Source organism: Trachurus japonicus, chromosome 19 (assembly GCF_045865225.1).
Source record: "Trachurus japonicus isolate A0001 chromosome 19, Traja_1.0".
NCBI lineage: Eukaryota > Metazoa > Chordata > Actinopteri > Carangiformes > Carangidae > Trachurus > Trachurus japonicus.
Window position 1 is genome coordinate 2,784,818 of NC_140925.1, and position 9,286 is coordinate 2,794,103.

A 9,286-nucleotide genomic window follows, 5' to 3' on the forward strand; every position below is an offset into this window, starting at 1 on the left:
ACACTTTAACACACCTCACACACGGTGGGGCCGGTGTTCCCGACCTGCTGTGGCCGAGAGACCATCACGTTCCGGTGTTCCCGACCTGCTGTGGCCCAGAGACCATCACATTCCGCGGCGAGAGGCTGTGACACGGCACGGTGCGTCTGTGTTATTGTTGCTTAGTGGCGCCCTCCCCCCGCCCCCAATGGTGGATTTGTGAATAGAACAACAATTGTTGTATATATTTATCTTACACGAGCCCTTTGATCCAGAAATATGAGTGTCAGAAGAGCGACAGGCACAAACAGAGCACCTTTCATAAAAGACGCTGTATCTCCTTTTCTAGAAGAAAAGCAGGGATTTTGGTGAAACCCAGCCATGTTTAGCTTGAGTTTTCTCAGGAACAGAGGCACGTAGAAACAAACGGTTTGTGGCCATTTGAAGCATAAAGTTTCACCTTTCAAATGAGCTACAGTTTGTGTTGGTGGCAATAATATAGAATACACTGTGGCTCTACAAAAATCGTCTAAATTGCCGGTACACTTGACTAAAACTTTGGAAAGTAGCGCGGCACTCAATGAGTTAACAGTCAGTTTCTAAAAGGACTCTGTCTCTGATCCAGATGTTCACTGGAGAGATAACAAGACAAAATTGATCTTAATTATTCTGTATTTTATCTATAAAGCATCAGTAAATGACAGCTCCTTTCTGTGGGGAATCATGAGGCATCAAACTGTCTGAACTTCCAATGTAGTTGTTAGTAAAGGAGCTGTGAGTGAGGACTGTGGCAGCTGCTGGGTTTGTCAGTGAACCACAGCAGGTTGGTTTAAGCTGCAGTCAACGTATCTGGCTGTTGTGGTAAATAATCCTCAGAATGGGTTTCTCCTGGCTCCGATGTCCCATTCATCCTTTGGAGTGAGCAGTGTGTCAGACGCACAGCCAGAAAAGATCCAAAGAGCATCGTGGTTCACTGATGATTAGGATTTATTGTCAGACATGAAAAGTACAATATGAAAGTAATATGATGTTTGTGGTGGTAAGTTCATGTGTCTGTTCAATCCAGTGATGCTGCAGTCAGTGACAGTATCACTATCACCTGCCATCCACCATCAAACTTAAAGGATGGACACATTTATGATAATGTTGTTGTAAATCTTCAGTTCAGTGGAGACGACTGACTGTCACTGTAGATGAACAGAAATATTACTCACTGATGGACTTACCTGAACAGGTGATCTCCACGGTGAAGGAAGAGGAACCTGGTGATAATGAACACTCCCTCAGGGTAGATCCAGACTGAACACAGTAAGTGTCGATCCTCCACACAGACCTCTCTGAGGACTCCTCTCTTCTTGTTGTTGAAACAGCAGAGCCACAGTCCAGATCTCTACAGACTACAGATGATGCCTCCAGGTTCCAGTAGTAGTCGTCCACTGGTCTCCACTCTCCTTGTTTCAACTGCAGTTCACCTGCACAGTGACTGGCTCCTCCCACCAACCTGACAGGCTCTGAACACAGAGAAGAGAGTGAAGAGTAAAAGAAGTGAGTTTGATTCAAACAGAAATGAAGCAAATCCAAACTGTAGCTCCACTTGTACCTGAGCAGGTGAGTCCAACAGCTTTGCCAGGTGAGCAGCTGGTTCTAGTTGAGCCTGAGCTTCTACAGTCCAGGAGAGCTGACTCATGGCCTCCACACTGGAACTCTTTGGTCCACATTGGAGCCTCCACTGCTCCATAGAGCGCCCCCTGGAGGACTGAAGGAGCCCCACAGCCAAGCTCCCTACAGACCACCTTTGCATCCTGCTGGTCAAAGTCATCTTCACACACTGAGGACCACCACTGGTTAGACTGGTTGGACTTGACCTCCAGTCTGCCTGAACACACACTGGTCCCATTCACCAGCCTGACAGAGTCTGCAGAGAGAGACACAACATTTAAACTTTGATCCTGACCTTTATTTACTGTCATATCAACTTTAAAGTCATCAGCATTAAAGAAACTCACAGTCCAGCTGTTGAGTCAAAGATTTAAGTCAACCAACAGTCTGGACTTCAACATTTTCACAGAAACAACTTTAAAGTCAAGCGACCTTGTTAGTCCACTTTAACCTACAGGAGTTACTTAACTCATTGACGAGATTTCTCGTTTTTTGCTTTTTTTTAAAAAAATTATGAAACTAGACACTTTAAAGCTCCAGTTGGTAAGTTGACGAAAGTGAAAGTAAACTCCGCGACTTGGTCGGAAATTTCAAGACAATACTCCGTCAAGTCCCTTTATGAACCTCTGCCAAGCGCCCCACACACACACAGACACACACAAAGTAGCCATGAACGCACCCACAGAGAAAAAAAAAAAAAAAAAAAAGATGTACCGTATCCATAACACGACGTGTAGGAGCGGCGATTGGCTGCTCCTCCTGCTCCCTCTACCTGACTGGTGGAGAATCGTCGGGCGCGGTGGATTTTGGCAAATACGATTACAGGCTGTAGGTGGAGCCAGAGGAGTTGGATTTTGTCCTAAATTACTCATTTAATGTCTGACCATCAGAATATAGTGACAGTTCCAGCAAATATGACTGAATAATTGTTACCAACTGAAGCTTTAACACACCTTATGTGTAAATTTGGGGACTCTACGACGAGCAGAACTGAAATAGATGACGATCAAAAACTCATGACAGCTCATGATCTGGAAGTTTTTATGATAACTCGGCTTTTGCAAACGGAGTTCTGCATGTTGATGCAGCGCAGCTGCTCCGCTCTCACCCGCGAGGCTCCAGCAGCTCGGAGCCGAAACAGGAAGCTCTCAGCTGACAGTCCCGCCCGGTCTTCATCTGGAGCAACACGTGTCCTCCCCAAGGTCCCCCCGCGGTAAAATGTGATGGTCTCTGGGCCAAAGCAGGCACCGGTGTTCCTGACCTGCTGTGGCCGAGAGACCATAACATTCCGCGGCGAGAGGCTGTGACACGGCACGGTGTGTTATTGTTGTTTAGTGCCCCCCCCCCCCGATGGTGGTTTTGTGAATAGAACAACAATTGTTGTATATATTTATCTTACACGAGCTCTTTGATCCAGAAATGCAAATGTCAGAAGAGCGACAGGCACAAACAGAGCACCTTTCATAAAAGACGCTGGATCTCCTTTTCTAGAAAAAAAGCAGGGATTTTGGTGAAACCCAGCCATGTTTAGCTTGAGTTTTCTCAGGAACAGAGGCACGTAGAAACAAACGGTTTGTGGCCATTTGAAGCATAAAGTTTCACCTTTCAAATGAGCCACAGTTTGTGTTGGTGGCAATAATATAGAATACACTGTGGCTCTACAAAAATCGTCTAAATTGCTGGTACACTTGACTAAAACTTTGGAAAGGAGCGCTGCACTCAATGAGTTAACAGTCAGTTTTTAAAAGGACTCTGTCTCTGATCCAGATGTTCACTGGAGAGATAACAAGACAAAACTGATCTTAATTATTCAGTATTTTATCTATAAAGCATCAGTAAATGACAGCTCCTTTCTGTGGGGAATCATGAGGCATCAAATTGTCTGAACTTCCAGTGTAGTTGTTAGTAAAGGAGCTGTGAGTGAGGACTGTGGCAGCTGCTGGGTTTGTCAGTGAACCACAGCAGGTTGGTTGAAGCTGCAGTCAACGTATCTGGCTGTTGTGGTAAATAATACTCAGAATGGGTTTCTACTGGCTCCGATGTCCATTTCATCCTTTGGAGTGAGCAGTGTGTCAGACGCACAGCCAGAAAAGATCCAAAGAGCATCGTGGTTCACTGATGATTATGATTTATTGTCAGACATGAAAAGCACAATATGAAAGTAATATGATGTTTGTGGTGGTGAGTTCATGTGTCTGTTCAATCCAGTGATGCTGCAGTCAGTGACAGTATTACTGCATCACCTGCCATCCACCATCAAACTTAAAGGATGGACACATTTATGATAATGTTGTTGTAAATCTTCAGTTCAGTGGAGACGACTGACTGTCACTGTAGATGAACAGAAATATTACTCACTGATGGACTTACCTGAACAGGTGATCTCCACGGTGGAGGAAGAGGAACCTGATAATGATGAACACTCCCTCAGGGTAGATCCAGACTGAACACAGTAAGTGTTGATCCTCCACACAGACCTCTCTGAGGACTCCTCTCTTCTTGTTGTTGAAACAGCAGAGCCACAGTCCAGATCTCTACAGGCTACAGATGCTGCCTTCAGGTTCCAGTTGTAGCTGTCCACTGGTCTCCACTCTCCTTCTTTCACCTGCAGTTGACCTGCACAGCGACTGGCTCCTCCCACCAACCTGACAGGCTCTGAACACAGAGAAGAGAGTGAAGAGTAAAAGAAGTGAGTTTAATTAAAACAGAAATGAAGCAAATCCAAACTGTAGCTCCACTTGTACCTGAGCAGGTGAGTCCAACAGTTTTGCCAGGTGAGCAGCTGGTTCTAGTTGAGCCTGAGCTTCTACAGTCCAGGAGAGCAGACTCATGGCCTCCACACTGGAACTCTTTGGTCCACATTGGAGCCTCCTCTGCTCCATAGAGCGCCCCCTGGAGGACTGAAGGAGCCCCACAGCCAAGCTCCCTACAGACCACCTCTGCATCCTGCTGGTCAAAGTCATCTTCACACACTGAGGACCACCACTGGTCAGACTGGTTGGACTTGACCTCCAGTCTGCCTGAACACACACTGGTCCCATTCACCAGCCTGACAGAGTCTGCAGAGAGAGACACAACATTTAAACTTTGATCCTGACCTTTATTTACTGTCATATCAACTTTAAAGTCATCAGCATTAAAGAAACTCACAGTCCAGCTGTTGAGTCAAAGATTTAAGTCAACCAACAGTCTGGACTTCAACATCTTCACAGAAACAACTTTAAAGTCAAGCGCAACTGGCCGTAAAATCCTCTTAATATGTCACAGAGACTCAGGAATAATGTTCATATAACATGATGAACTCACCAACAACAATAGTACAGCCAGAGTATTCGCATTTAAAATCTTTTTTGCAGACTGCAAATCATGTTTATGTTTTGAATTTACGTGTTGGCATGTTGCGCCACCTAGCCCTCTCTCCCAGTCATGGTGGCGTCAGTGGCATTTCAGCCTCCGGTCTGCTTCCACTGAGCTGCTGCTACGACTGGGAGAAAAAACGAGATCACTGTGTTTTGAATTTGACTGCAGTAACCGTTTTTGGCCACATTCTTACATATGGCACCTTTAACCTACACTGTAAGACGCAATTAGTAAACCTTACTAGAAAAAAGCATGGAAACTCGTTCCAGCTATTAAGGTTTACTATAGTATTTACTGAGTAAGGTTTACTTGATCATTTACTTAGTAAGGCTTACTTGATTATTTACTTAGTAAGGTTTACTTGATCACTTACTTAGTAAGGTTTACTTGATCACTTACTTAGTAAGGTTTACTTAATAATTTATTTAGTAAGGTTTACTCGATCCTTTAGTAAAGTCTACTCTATCATTTATTTAGTAAGGTTTACTCGATCCTTTAGTAAAGTCTACTCTATCATTTATTTAGTAAGGTTTACTCGATCCTTTAGTAAAGTCTACTCTATCATTTATTTAGTAAGGTTTACTCGATCCTTTAGTAAAGTCTACTCTATCATTTATTTAGTAAGGTTTACTCGATCCTTTAGTAAAGTTTACTCTATCATTTATTTAGTAAAGTTTACTCGATCCTTTAGTAAAGTTTACTCTATCATTTATTTAGAAAGGTTTACTCGATCCTTTAGTAAAGTTTACTCTATCATTTATTTAGTAAAACTTACTAAATAATTTACTTGAGCTCTAATTAATGATTACATTAAGGAACATCAAGTTAATAAAATAAACATATAATTTAATTCAGAAACAAATAATATTGTGGCCTTTATTATAACAAATTAACAGTTAAAAAAAAAACCTGTAATAAAGTACATCTAAACTGAAAACGCTGTACCAACTTTCAACTTGCTGTTTAACAAACCAACAGTCTGACAATAAAGTCATACACTGGCAAGTGTGCATTTTACATTCTCAAAGATTTATTGTACAAACGGTTAATTAATAACGTCCAACAATCCATTCCTCATCAACGATGGGACTAGAGCTGCGTAGAGGAGTACGTGGCAGTGAGGGCTGCTTCACAATGGTCAGATGGAGCCAGGAGGAGCTCTGTACATCTGCACCCTAGAGAAAGGACACAGCCTGGTCAACTCAGATAGACACCACCAGAATGGATGCTGGGTAATCATCGAGCCCAGTTCATGTTAGTCTGTAAGTGTGCAAATAACTGAAAACAGTCATGACGACTGACTAATCTATGTGCATGTGATTACCTTGCATGTACAGTAGTAAGGTGCTCTGGATACAAAAACATGTCTGTACCTCATCAACGATGGGACTAGAGCTGCGTAGAGGAGTACGTGGCAGTGAGGGCTGCTTCACAATGGTCAGATGGAGCCAGGACACTTCCTGCTGTAAAAACATTTTAGACATGTTAGGTAAGACATTAATTGTGCCTGACACCCGCTATTGTATTTGTGAAATGTTTATTTTATTTGTGAAAACGCTAAAGGGGAGATTTCACCATTTTTGTTTGATACCTGCAGACCTCATTAGACCAGGTCCAGATCAAAAACCGCTATGCCTAGACTTCTCCAATCTGGCCTAGATTAATCTACAGGCCCTGAAGATTAATTCAGACACAGTTTATGATCTGTGAAACATTTATTTTATTTGTGAAAATGCAATAAAGGCACATTTCACTGTTTTCTCATCATATAGACCACTAGACCTGGTGCTGATCAAAAACCACTATGCCTAGACTTCTAAAATCTGGCCTGAATTATCCTACAGAGGCTAAACATTCATTATAACGCAGTTTCTGATCTGTGAAACCTTTATTCTATTTGTGAAAATCCTATAAAGGCAGATTTCACTGTTTTTTCAGAATATAGACCACATTAGACCTGGTCCAGGTCAAAAACCACTATGCCTAGACTTCTACAATCTGGCCTAGATGAATCTACAGGCCCTGAAGATTAATTCAGACACAGTTTCTGATTTGTGAAACCTTTCCTCTAGGTCTAATGTGGTCTATATGATGAGAAAATGGTGAAATCTGCCTTTATTACATTTTCACAAATAGAATAAAGGTTTCACAAATCAGAAACTGTGTCTGAATTAATATTTAGCCTCTGTAGGATAATCCAGGCAAGATTTGAGAAGTCGATTTTAGGATAACATAACCACGCTGACCCACTGAACCCGCTTCACAGTAGCTGCACCCTCCGTCTCCTTCTCTCCAGCCGCTCTGCGCCGCGGGCACACAAGCAGCATGAGACAAGCCGCGCATCAACGTCATCTTACGGCTCGGCCCGGAGTTAAAATCAAACGCACTAGTCCTGCTGCGGTCGAGTTGAACAGGGTTGAAAACACTGAACTTTGAACTTCGTTGTTGCGATGTACATTATCATGCAGATAAGAAAGATTAAAAAATAAGACCAACGAAAACAACGACGACTGGTTTCATTTCGATGGGCGCCCCTATCAGTTTGAGACCGAGTTTACTGATGATAAGCTGAAGGAAATGGAGGAGAAAAGTAAAAGGGGGGCAGCTGCGGTGGTGGTTGTGTGCTGGAAATGGAAGCTAAAAGTGACAGAGGGATAGAGCCGGTGGAGTCTAAATGCTGGACCTGGGGGAGTCCAGTCGGCCACGGAGGTAGGTCATAGACTGTAAAAAGAATGGACGTAGCACCCGTGACGTCACCCATTGGTTTGGGGGAGTCTGTTTTGTGCCGCTACTACGGGGGTTTGAGCCGCGCCATGTTGGATTCTACTTGCCATATTTGGAGCGGTGCGGCCGTTGGCCGGCTGAGGGCCCGCCCACTGGCCTCGAAGCAGCGGTCGCCGGACCTGTCACTCAACGGTTCTGCGCCCTAATTGGCCAGAACTTTAAACCTAATAACAGTAAAACGGTAGAGTTTTAAAAAAATTCACCCCCCTCAGAGTGTGTGCGGGGGTAGAAACTATCGGTTGAGACCAAAAAAATGAAATGTACCAGGCTGTAAATCTGTTTTTTCCAGCCCCCAGCGACAGCCGAGGGGATTGCAGTTTTTTGAACGCGGAAGTGAGCTTCACTCCTCAGACCGACAACTGCCCCCTTGTGAGGTAGGTATGTAATGTCAGTGCCTGGACTCTATGCTGGACACGGAAAGAGTGGGCGAGTAGTTTTCGTCTCATTTCCATAGAAACCAGGCTAAGCTAACAGATATTGATGCCTCGTATTATGAGACGGGACCCTGTTTGTACTGTTGATGACGTTTGGTGCTGTTGATGTATTATTTGTGGCTGTAAGTGGCTGTTTGGTCGCGGTTTGTACGTGGAGAAATAGCCTTGGTGTTGGCGCGGTTCTACTACAATGGGAGGGGGGGTCGGTATCACGGTGCGTTGAAACATAAATTTACGCCGGAAGACCCCCCTTCAACCCAGGCTACAGCGGCCGTGCTCTACCAAGATGCACGTTGCTCACTACTCACCCCCAATTTCCACCTGGCAGCGCTGCGGAACGTCTCGGTTCCACCGCTGTTTTCATAGTGACAGTGAGCGGCCCAATGCTAATTTTTACTCCGCTCCCCCTCTCCCCCTCTCCCCCTCCAGCTGTCTCTCAGGCGCAAGCACACATTGTTCACTGAACGCACCTCCATCTTCACGATTCAGGTAACTTATTTTGGTTTCAAAACGGCGAATTTGACCGGCGAAAAGTGTGTCTGTAACTTCCATCCATTACAACACTCTTTGAAACAAATACCGGGTGGTTTAAATACATTTTAATGTGAAGACATGGACTTTTAACACGGTGTGGCGAACTAACGTTAATTTTAACTTTCCATGGCTCTCGCCAAACCCCGGTTACACAGCCCCCACCATTCTTAGTCCAATACATAACGGCAGCGGCCAGATAAACACATTTAATACATAAAACGTATAACTTATAAAACTTACCTTCCTGATGAAATGAGTCCAGGATATGAAAAAAGATTTAAAAACGCGCTGTTTCCTTCTGTCGTAGTGACTCTGCTGCTGTGTCAAGCCAAGCCAAGCCCGGTTGCTCAAGTAAAGCTTACTTGTAAATAAAAGTAAATGTTACTATAACCACAGTGCAATTAAAGGTTACTTGCTCTGGCTAAGTAACCCTAAATACAAATAAAAGTAAATATTACTATAACCACAGTGAAATTAGAGATTACTCGCTCTGGGAAAGTAACCTTAAATACAAATAAAAGTAAATGTTACTATAA